The following is an 11,921-nucleotide window of genomic DNA, read 5'->3' on the forward strand; positions in this document are numbered from 1 at the left end:
TTTCTGGCCCGTATAAGCAATAATGTGAAGTTCGTAAAAACAGTGGCGTTGGTTTGAGAATTGATCAAACATTTAGGAAAGAAGGTAACGTTTTCTAAAGACCCCGACCTCCTTCTTTCTTATCGCATTGTCTCTTGCCCATTTGGCACACCTTCCCTGGGTGCCATATGCACGTATCAATGCTTTTGACAAATAAAGATAAAAGGGGAAAGTTTTGCTCTGACAGATGGTAAGATATATTACCAATCTAGTAATGAGAAGATTAGAATTGGCACATGCACAGACAAACAGATGAAAGGACTGAGTAGAACTCAGGGAGAAACACATAAATATTTGGAAATGTAATGTACAATATATTTAGTACCGTAAATCAGTGGAGCAAATGCAAGTGTTGAAAGGAGAGGGGCGGAAATGATTCCCTGCCTAATACCAGCCACATGGGTGGATTCTCAATGTGTTTAAGACTAAAACGTGAAATATAAAATCGTAAGTTTAATAGAAAAAATTATAGGAAAATATCTTTGTAAGCTCAGTAGGAGAAATACCATGTTAAACAGAACTTTAAAATCACAAAGCATATGGCAAAAATTGATGAATGTGATTAAAGCAATCAGAGCTCTACATTCAGCAAACGATATAGAAATTATAAAAATGCACACACAAAAAGACTGTATGCATTGTTTTAGCAAAGACAAGTAGAAAAAAAATACATGCATTAAACATATTAGAATGCTGAGTATGAATAAGGTGACCTTTCAGTCCATTTCTGATTTTGCCACTGTCCTTCTCAAAAATGTATCCCAGTTTGGACAATAAATTATGTGTCCAATGGCTGGAGAATTGGGAATAGATTGGAGTATGGAGATAAAAGAAAAAAATGCACGTACAGTGGTGTGCTGGAAAATGTTTAGTGACCTTTTCTGAAAAAAATATGCGCATGTACATATATAAGCTTATTATGAATTTTACGGCACACAATTTACCCAAATAATAAAATTTAAAGTACTCTTTATTGTAAATTTCATATACCCAAATGCAGTCTCACAGTATACTTTTGTTGATTTTGGCCAGGTCCTTGGGTATTTATCGCCAAACTAGGTTTTCAATTCAACCATAATTTGACAAATACAGTTGCATCCCATTTCATGAACTCTTTTTGCAATAATTTACTGTCCCTAAATCTGATATAGAATCTACTGTTAAGCTATTGCTACCCCTAATGCAAATTTTATTCATAAAATGAAACTACCTTCAGCTTCAGCTCTGCATTTGCCTGGATTTCACTTGGTCACCAATGACGTGACCAACTTCTTCATTGAATCAGTTAATAGTTTCAAATAATGGAAGAAGAATCTCTTTTTTTGTATGCTGTTCACAATGTAGAATTTATAGACATTACACATTTTTAAGTTTATCTTGCATTCCTAACATATTCTCTATCACATTAAATCTAAACAATAAATTGAAAAGTAAATCAAGCCCTGATTTGTAGAATTTACCAATTCCCATGGTATAAATATTCCTACTTTGGCTAATTCCAAGCAACCAACATGATGTTATTGAATAAGGAGTTTACAGTTGCACACTTGAGTATATTTCCACTATACAGATGCTACAGACATAAATAAATCAAAAATATAGAAAATAGTAAAATAATTAGAAAGTGATGAGTTCTGAGTATGTATCACATTATTTTAACATAATTTACTTAATTGTAAATTTATATATTTTAATTTAAAATGGCAGTGTATGACAGCTCACAAAATTCCTGAAAATTTAACAAACGCTTCTTCAGTGGCAGTTTGAGCCACCTCTATCAGACTGCTGATTACAAATACATATGTAAAACAAACCGTTTAACTCTCCCTGACTTTCTAATTCAGCATAGTGAGGCCTGAAGAGATTTCTTTGTCTCATCTCATTAAAGCTCACACTCTTTCAATATCTTAATTCTTAGCAGAAATGCAATCTTATTATACTTGATCACAGGATTAATTTAGTAAGATATGTCTTCTTGAACTGGACATGGCCTTCCTGGGTCTCTGACCAGGAACAAGTTCTCTCTCTTCCATCCATTTCTGATTCCACTTGATCTCTGCTTTGAGGTTTGTCGTCTTTTGTTCTGTTTTTGCCAGTGGCCGTCTCCCTCCACGACGGCTCCGGTAGAGTGGCGCCTCCTTTTTGAGTCCAGAAGTCACAGAGCCCCCAAAAATCTATTTTCCCTCCTGGCTCTCTCCCATATATGATATAACAGCTTCTCACTGTTAATCGCTGGGTGCATTGTCACCCCGCGTGGTTTCCCTAACCCTGACCACGTATCTATACTCTGTTATCTTCTCAACCACCCATGCAGGATTGTGTTTCTTACTAGGATGATGACAGACACAACTCTAAAAGGAGAGGGTTCAACTGGGCAACTTAGAAGGTCGTTTCTAACCCCATAGTCACAAAGTCTAAGATTCATTAAGATTAATTTTCCAGAAAACACTTTTATTAATAACAATTTAAAATATTAAAATGATGAGTTCCTACCTAAACAAAGCAGAACTTGGAAAAGGATATTGAATCAAAGATAGACCATATTTCAAAAATATGCAATGACACGAAGGAGACAAATATGTAAATAATTACGACAAATATAAAAGCCATATAATAGAAAAGATCAGTTAGATAAGCTAAGTGAATTACTCATTGATAGTAGATATCTAAAACAGATGGTTGGGGTATATATTCTTGTTTGTTTGTTTTTCTCCACATACACATATTTTTTTGTTCATCTGTATATCCAGATTTCTCCATATTGGCACTACTAACATATTAAGCTGGATAATTTTGTTGTTGTAGTGGGGATTGTCCTGTAAAATATAGACTAGTTGCTAGTATACCTGGCCTACAATCACTAGCTACTAGTAGCTTTTCCCCCAGTTGTGACAACCAAAAATGTTTCCAGACGTTGCCAAATGTCCTCACGGGAACAAAATTCCCCTTGGTTCAGAACCACTAATTATATGATTACACGCATATGTATAGATAGATAGATAAATAGAGATATAGATGCCAAAGAAGACTTGAAAAATAATTTCTTTAGAGTCCTATATTCAATACTATTCTACATGTTTATTAGCTTGCATATTAATGCATACTCTAATGCTTCTGATTGGAAACATTTATTTAAGTGATATATATGTATATATATAACATATATGACATAAATCTCTACATTAGAGTTTTAGGTTAGCCAGGTGTTTTACTAGAATTAAGTTTCTTTGGGGCAGAAAGAATGAATTATCTAACTTTCATTTCCTAGCACCTAGCGCAGTCCTTTGCATATTATAGAAAATTTTCTTTATAAACTTGAAATAAATTTTAGTGTAGTTTGGATGATTTTAAAGGCTGACTTGGATGAAGTTTTTATGTTACATTTCAGGCAATTTAGAACCCTTTAAAACTTTTGAGGCAAGGGTTAACCTCATCTTATCTATGCTTAAGGATAAGTAATGCTAATGGCAATGTGTGGTGTTGGAGACAGCTAAACCCAGAGGGGCATGAACTCTGACACAGGAGGTCATGGGTCAAGCCCTTAATTAACCAACCATTTTATTAATGTTGGGAAGACCCTGGATCTTTCCTCATCTATGAAGAATATTCTAAGATCATTTTAAATTGGCCATTGTAAGACCTTTAGATGAGTTACTGTTGCGATGCAGTTTAGACAAGAAGTATTATGGAGGCTTTAAGGTGTGGTGATGAGCTGTGGTAGTGGGAGGGGACAGAACTGAAATGAACAATGAACGTAAGGAACAATGTGGAGATAAAATTAACCTCATCTTCTAATCATGATTTATAATCTTTATCCCTTTTCCATCTAACACCTTCTGTACTACATGCTGCTGGTTAGTTATCTCTAGAATGAATATACAAGTAGAGATGCTGACAAAACCAAAAACTTAAAAATAAACATCCTGCACCATGTGTGCATGAGCTTTCTGTCACCATCCAGAGAGAGATCGTAAAGTGCGACAGCACGTAGGTCGCGCTTTCTCAGAGATGTAACTTTTAAAAAGCGAGTGAGAAATAAAAAGTAACAAGATACCATATCCTGCTGCATCATCTTGAATGAAAGACGGTCATTTACATAGTCATTTTCTACAGCCATTTCCAGGTTTGAAGTGCCATTGTCAGTAAAAATTCTACTTAAATCGACATTTATTTATCTCCTCTACAGCTGATTCTAACTATTCCTGTGGCTTATGAATCCTCTTTGCTCTGAACCTTGTCCTATCTTGGCGGTGGAATTTGGTGATCAGCATAATGTGGGAGCTAGCTCTGTGTTAAACTAAATATTTCTCAACATTTTAGGATTATCTTATAGTAAAGTATTTCCTCCTATGCTGTGACACATTTACTGTATGTTCTGACAAATTTAATCAACTAAATTTCCTTTCAATATCATATATTCCTCTCCCATTTCCAACTACTGCATCTTTCTCACCCAAAATTATTACTATTTGTAGAACTCCCCTACCACTGACATAAAAATGCTATTTTCCAGGGAGTCTAAAAATGACCCATAGAAAGTATGATATGGAATTTATTTAGAGATAAATATATACACTATATGTATTCCTCATCTTGCCTAAATTCTGAGAGAAGTAAAATGCAAAATGATGTAGTCTTATGTAAATGTAAATTTGAATTGAATGTACACGTTTTACTTACGTTATTAAGATGTTTTTTTAAATTGAGATATAATCGACATATTATATTATTTTCAGATGTAAAACATAATGCTATGAAATTTGTATGTATGGTGAAATGATCACCACCATAAGTCTAGTTAACATCTATCACCATATAGTTACAAAAATGTTTTCTCTTGTGATGAAAACTTTTAAGATCTACTCTTTTAGCAACTCTCGAATATACAACGCAAGATTATTAACCATGGCGCCATGCTTACCTTACATCCTCGGGGCTTATTTTTTTTGTAAGTGGAAGTTCGTATCATTTGACCTGCTTCACCCATTTCGCCGAACCCCACACTGCCTCTGACAACCACCAATCGGTTCTCTGTATCTATGAGATTGTTTTTTCTTTTTTTTTTCGGATTCCACATGTAAGTGAGACCATATAATATTTGTCTTTCTCTTTCTGACTTATTTCACTTAGCATAATGCCCTGAAGATCTATTCACGTGGTTGCAAATCGCAAGATTTTCTGCTTTTTTATGGCTGAATAATATTGCATTGTGTATATATACCACACTTTCTTTATCCCTTCATCATTAATGGACATTTAGGTTGCTTCCATGTCCTGGCTGTTTTAAATAATGCTGCAGTGAACGCAGGATGCATCTATCTTTTTGAGTTAGCATTTTTGTTTTCTTCAGAAAACATACCCAGAAGTGGAATTGCCGGATCATATGGTAATTCTATTTTTAATTTTTTTGAGGAATCGCCGTACTGTTTTATTGTAGATATATATATATAAGGCTTATATTTGTTGTAAAAAAATAGAACAGTAAAAAAGTACGTAAAATTACAAAATCCAACTCTCTAGGGATAAACTCAATTAATAGACACACATGTCTTTTCAGACCATTCTGTAACACACATACACATGTATACACACACATTTTATGCAAATAGATGTAATGCATAATGCACATACTGTTATGCAAATTGGTTTTTAAAAATTTAATAATATAACATGGTCATCTTTCCATATTAGGCACAGAGAACTAGCTCATTATTTTTTAATAGCTTTATAAGTATTCCATAGTATGATTTCTTTTCACTTTTAACATATGGGGAAAAAACAACAAAAATAAATGGTTATAAATGATTCTAAATGTTCTTTACTATGCCTGTATTTCTAAAAACCTCTTAAGTCAAGGCTGATTGTAGACTTTTTTTCAAAAGGTTCTTCTTTGATGAATAGCACCACAGTGACACTGAAGAAAGATGCTTCAGCTGAAGTGGTAGCTGTCTTCTTTAACTCACAGTTGATGAATGGACCTGAAGCCCTGGGAGTTCCTATGAGGATGGTTATACCTCAAGGATGGTAGGCAATAGTGTTTGCTTTTGTGACTGTTCTTATTAAAAAAATTTCAAAAACATCCAGTTATTCAAACATTACTTTAAATGGAGTATATTTGAGTTGAACAATATATAGATAAATATATGATATTGTTTCTAAATTCCTATCAATGAATGTTATATAATTTGCATAAGTGAAAAGTCAGGAAAAAGAATTTAAAACGTCCCATGTAATAAACCCCCATTTTTCCTTTTTAAAGTCCATAAGTGTTTTCTCATTTATACTTCATGATATAATACCAGAATCAATAAAATTTGCAATATAACTAAAGACCATTTATTGTTTCTAATTTCTGCCCTATATATAGTAAGACGGGTAATCATATTCTTTTGACTGCTGGGTGTTTTAATATTTCCCTGTTTTATGGAAATTTATACATAGTCATTGCTTTGCACCGAACTATGTCACCTTTCATTTCCTTTCACTCTCTTTAAATTCAGTTCATTGTGATGGAAAATGTTATGAAAAATATATGTATTACTTGGATCTCAAGGCTTTGCTAAACTACAAACATGAGTAAAAATTTATGACTATCACATACCTAATTGCTATGACAATTGCTAAGAGAGCTCATAAATAAAATAAAAGCAAAAAAAAAACAAATAAACAAAAAATTATAAAAACCTGACGTCTAGTACAAAAAGCTCTGAGGAACTCTAGTTAGGGGTGGAAGCTGAAACAGCTTCACAGAAGTATCACAAGAAAAATGATGAAACCCACGCACCAAAGTTTGCTTCTAAAACTTGTTCGGTTGAGTAGTAGTCCTGTCTGCGTCAACCAAAGTTAATCTCATTGCTACTGCAACAAAAGGGAAGTTTTCTGCCAGAGAAAGGCAAAGATGCCACCTAGAACCCGGAGACATTCTAAGATTTCGGTGACTACATCCTTTGAGGCAGGAAGAAAAAAGGTATTATTCTTGTTGTAGGATTTCAGTGAGTATTTTGACAGTGTGGACAGATTTCAGAAGGTGGCTATACCGGAAAATTTTAACAGTAGAAGGATGGAAATAGCAAATAATAATATTTGTTATTATTTGTTATTATTATTTAACAATATAATATTGTTATTATTATTTGAAAAGTAATAACAAGAATACTGCAGAGTGGTAGTAGTAGCAATTTTTAAAATGAGGATGTGGGGAGAAAGAGCTACTTTACTCAGGCTCTGCTTGCATTTGATACCGTGTAGTTGATCACACGGTGGGTTCTATTAAGGACATTGGCTGGTTTTGTTCCTTTACTTTGGGGAGCAACAGGGAGTTGGAATTATTTGTGAGTAAAGCAGAGTGAGATGGCTCCAGAATTGGCCTGCAGGGGGCCTCAGCCACCACCTTTGTGAAGCCGTTCTTGGGAAGAAGCCGTCTGTCCTGTATCTCGTCGTCTCCTCTCTTGGCTCCTGGCAGGGTTTTCAGTCCCAGGTGAAATCTGTAATGACTGGAAGAAGTTTAGAACGCGCCACCTCAAAATATGCCTCTCTGGTACTTGAAAAACAGCAAATACAAGAAAAACACTCTGACCTTCCTTCTTGTTTTTAAAAGCAAGAGATGGAATTCCCGTACTCAAGACGTCCTCCTGTACCTGAAGGAAAGCGACATTCTTATTATAAAGGATGAGAAGTTGAGGCCCAGAGGATTCTATACAAACAGACCTCGTTAAAATAGTTCTTCTTTTCCTCTAGCCACCAACAGAGTTCAGCCACTTTTCCACAATCGCCTCTCCCTGTTCAACCTAGTATGAAAGCAAGCAGGTCTCGCCATTTCTTTGAGTCTTCATTCCTTATGAGGGCTCCTGTGTCACATACAATTTATAATAAGTAAATTGGCATGCTTTTCTTCTGTTGTCAGTCTGATGTCAACTTAATTCTCAGGTTCAGCCAAAAAGAACACAAAGAGGATAAAGGTAAAAGTTGGCCTCCCCTACATATTATCCCACCCTTCCTGCACTCCACAACTGTCTACATCTAACACATCCTCCTCCTGGTGCCCGGGATGGTCTGGTCCTTCCAAACCAATGCCCAGATTATTAGTGCTGTCCATACCAAGAATGGGCAAGGAAGAACAGGGGTTTAGACGGAAACACTTGGTGAAAGATGCTGTTTGTCTAGGTAATTCAAAGTGGAAAAAGGGGAATAAGTCTGAAAATCTGGGATAAGGGATAGGACTTGTCTATAGTGTTTTGGCAGGTGAGAGGCTCAAGAAAGTGTGGGGTAAAGAATTTGAATAGTGAGAAAATGGAATACAGTTGTTAATGAGATTAATGTTTTAGATTGTACTTAACGTCCTTTTAGGGACCAGAATCAGGGTCTTAGCAATTCTCAATTAATTTTCAGGCATTTTTCAGTGTGCTTCTTATTTTTTATTGAGATATAATCAACATATATTGTGTAAGTTTAAGGTGTACAGCATGCTGATTTGATATATTTGTATATTGCAATATGATCACCAGCGTAGTGTTAGCTAACACCTCTATCATGTCCCACAATTACCATTTCTTTTTTGTGATGAGAACATTTAAGATTGAGTTTTCTAGCAAATTTGAAGTATGTAATACAGTATTAACTGTAATCACAGTGCTGTGTAGGTGATCTCCACAACTCATCCCTCTTCTAACTGCAAGTTTGTACCCTTTGACCTTTGTAAAATATGAACTGGCTCGTCTAGTAAACCACATGGGCTGAGGCTTAAATAAGATTGTCTTCCTAAACAGTAACACGAACATGCTAGACATGCTCTCAGCATTGAGATTTCTTACTCTGCAGCCCGTGTACTGTACATATGTCATGGGAGGCTGAGAATTTATGTCAGATTTGATCATACGAAGGAAGGGGATTTCAGTCTCTCTGAAAGTTCAAACTATTGAAAAGAATTAAAACCCAGGCAAAGGAATTCATTTTCAGAGGGAATCTGCAGATGCATTTCTTTAAGATTGCTTATGGAGATGAGAAATTGAAAGAGCTCACAGGGTTGCCTTTCTGCTGGCTGTTGGAGAGAACATACTAGAAAGGCCCTCATAAGCAACCACGTGGAAATAAAATGCTAACAGCCTCATGCTTGAGAAAGGAAAAGCCATTGGAAGGTTCCTGGCTTCCAAAGTTCCAGAAAGGTTAGTTGAAAAATGGAGAGAAAGCTGACAGGGGGAAGACAGAGAGTCTGGAGTCAGTGAGCTTGAAGATAGATGATAAACAGTGTGGTGAGAACAGCAAACAAAGAATGAATGGCAGTCCCTAATGACTTCCACAAGAGTGGTTGTTTTTTAGTGCAGCTTTAGTGAAGGCAATAGGGAGATGGAAGAAGAGACCCTGGCAGATGTAACTCAGTAAAATTTTGCTAAGCAATCCTCCAGGTGGCTGAAGGGAGAAAAACAAACAGAAAATACAGGAGGAAAAGAGAATAAGAAAAATGAAGAATATTAGCATCCTTGACATACACACACACACAAACACACATACATAGAGGAGCGTATTCTGCTGATCGCATCCGTGGTTTTTGTTGATGTGGTTTGTAGATTTACTTATTGGGTTTTTCTGGAGCAAGCTGAATTGGAGCTGCTGAGGTTTCCAGGGAAAGTCCCAGAAAGATGAAGGTCCCTCAGCTTCAGCTATTCCAAGTAATACAGTGCAAACAAGCCCAGGAAGGAGAAAAGGAAAGGGAATTTGCGTCTTATCTACTTGTCTCTGAATTAATGTCATGTTTCTCATTGGATTTATTAATAAAATCTGCATGTATTAGTTTTCTATTGCTCCTATAATAAATTACCACATACTTGTAGTGTAAAAAACACAAATGTATTATCTTACAGTTCTACCATAGGTCACAGTTGGACACGGGTTTCAGGGGGCCAAAATCATGATGTTGGCAGGATTAGTTCCTTTCTGGAATCTCTTGGGGAAAATCTGTTTCCTTGTCTTTTCCAACTTTTACAGGCCTCCAACATTCCTTGACCCATGGTTCCCATCTTTCACTCAAAGCCAGCAAGGTTGCATTTCTCTGACCATTCTTTCGTAGTAACATCATCCTCTGACTTAACCTCAGCAAGTTCTTTAAGTGACAAATTCTTTAAGTGTGATTAAATTGGTCCCACCTTGATAATTCATACTGCTCTCTTATCTCAGTTTTTAACTTTAATCACATCTGCAATGTGTATTTTATAATGTAATCTATTTACTATTTCTTGAGAATAAGACTGGACCTTTTTGGAGCAGGTATTATTCTGCCTACCACACTTTGTAAAAAGAAATTTTTGTCATGCTTGTTAAATGAATCAGGAGAAAACAATATTATTTCATATTGCTCTACCTTAAAAGTGCATTGATGTATGAAAGTCTTTACACATCTTAAAACATTCAGATTTTATAACAAACGTGCCAGCAGACTGGGAATCACAGAGCACAATAATAGGATCAAGATTAAATGACTTCTGTAGTCACAATTGTGTATTTCACGCACAATTAGGTGAATAAATTTCTTCTCTGAGTCTATCAGATGTGTAATGCAGAAATAGAAGTCAGTAGTGACTTTAATTTCCATAAATTTCATAAAATATATTGATCCTTGTTGCATTGAGTACATTTCTAAGTGAGCGGCCACCATATTCACTGTGCTCATTCTTACCACCCTTACCAGACAGCTAAGCCTCAGAGTAGAACTGAAAACTAATACCATCCCCTTTATGTTCCTTATTATCTAATAAGGGTGTTCAGACATATTAAAAAAAACTGTTTCCTTGAAGCATGGCATCTGTTTGTCTTATTTTCAGATAAACAATTATTTGAGGACTACTGCATTTAGGGAGTTCAGTGGGACATTGAGCATCTTCACAACTGAGTGTCTATGGCTAGAGCATCAGTGTTGTGCAGTGGAGAGGACAAATTTCTGGGGGTTCAGACAATTCCGGTGATAAAACCCCTATTGTAACAACAACACAGAAATCTGTGACTCTTGACCACTTTAGCAAATCTCATGAGTTTGGGTATAAAATTTAAAGTGATGCCAAGAACCTGAGATTGAGAAATTGGATTAAAATGGCAGTTATAATTGTCCATTTGGATTGATGGCAACTTGTGTGTGTGTAAGTGTCCTGGGTTTCTGACAAAAGAAATGAATTAATCAAGTTGATTCAACAAAAATAAAAGTCCTCTTCCTCATTAACAATTAAAAGATGTATGTTTTGGCAAACATTCATCACCAAATCTCTAGTTGCGATAACAGTTTTAGTTCCTTTGTTGGCCTAACAGTTCTATAAAATAGTAAGATGAAGTGCATGATTATTTGAGCATAAACAAAGAAAATAAATTTGCATCTATTTAATTAAGAAAATACTACTTTACAAAATAGAAACAAAGTATTTTTTCCTTTAAGATTCAAAGTCATTTGCCTAAGTTTTATAGAAATAAAAAAGTGCTCGTCTTTCTTTATTTCCATGAGTTGGGAAACAGTGACCTTCAATCAGCTGTCCAACAATAATAATATATTAGAGTAGAAAGTACTCACCCTTTTTAATTTCTGGCTGAAAAATACCCTGGTTTGTCTCGTAGAGCTAATCGTTTTCGACAGTAAGACTAATTCTCAATTTCTCTGAAAAATACCCCTTGTGCGTTCCTGTATTTGGGAAGATATACTAATAAAAACAATAGCAAGGAACATCTTTCAGTCACGTTTTGAATTCAGTGAAACCATGGATGTTAAAAAGAATTCTGAGAAGTAAAGAAGAAGGTATCAAGGGAAAAGGAGAGAGACTAGAATTTATCTATCATACATCGCTACCTCATATTTCATAATTGATTTACATTTTTAACAGAAGTTGTTAGAAAAATAAAGTTTGGAA

Source organism: Diceros bicornis, chromosome 16, assembly GCF_020826845.1.
Source record: "Diceros bicornis minor isolate mBicDic1 chromosome 16, mDicBic1.mat.cur, whole genome shotgun sequence".
In the NCBI taxonomy this organism is placed as follows: Eukaryota; Metazoa; Chordata; class Mammalia; order Perissodactyla; family Rhinocerotidae; genus Diceros; species Diceros bicornis.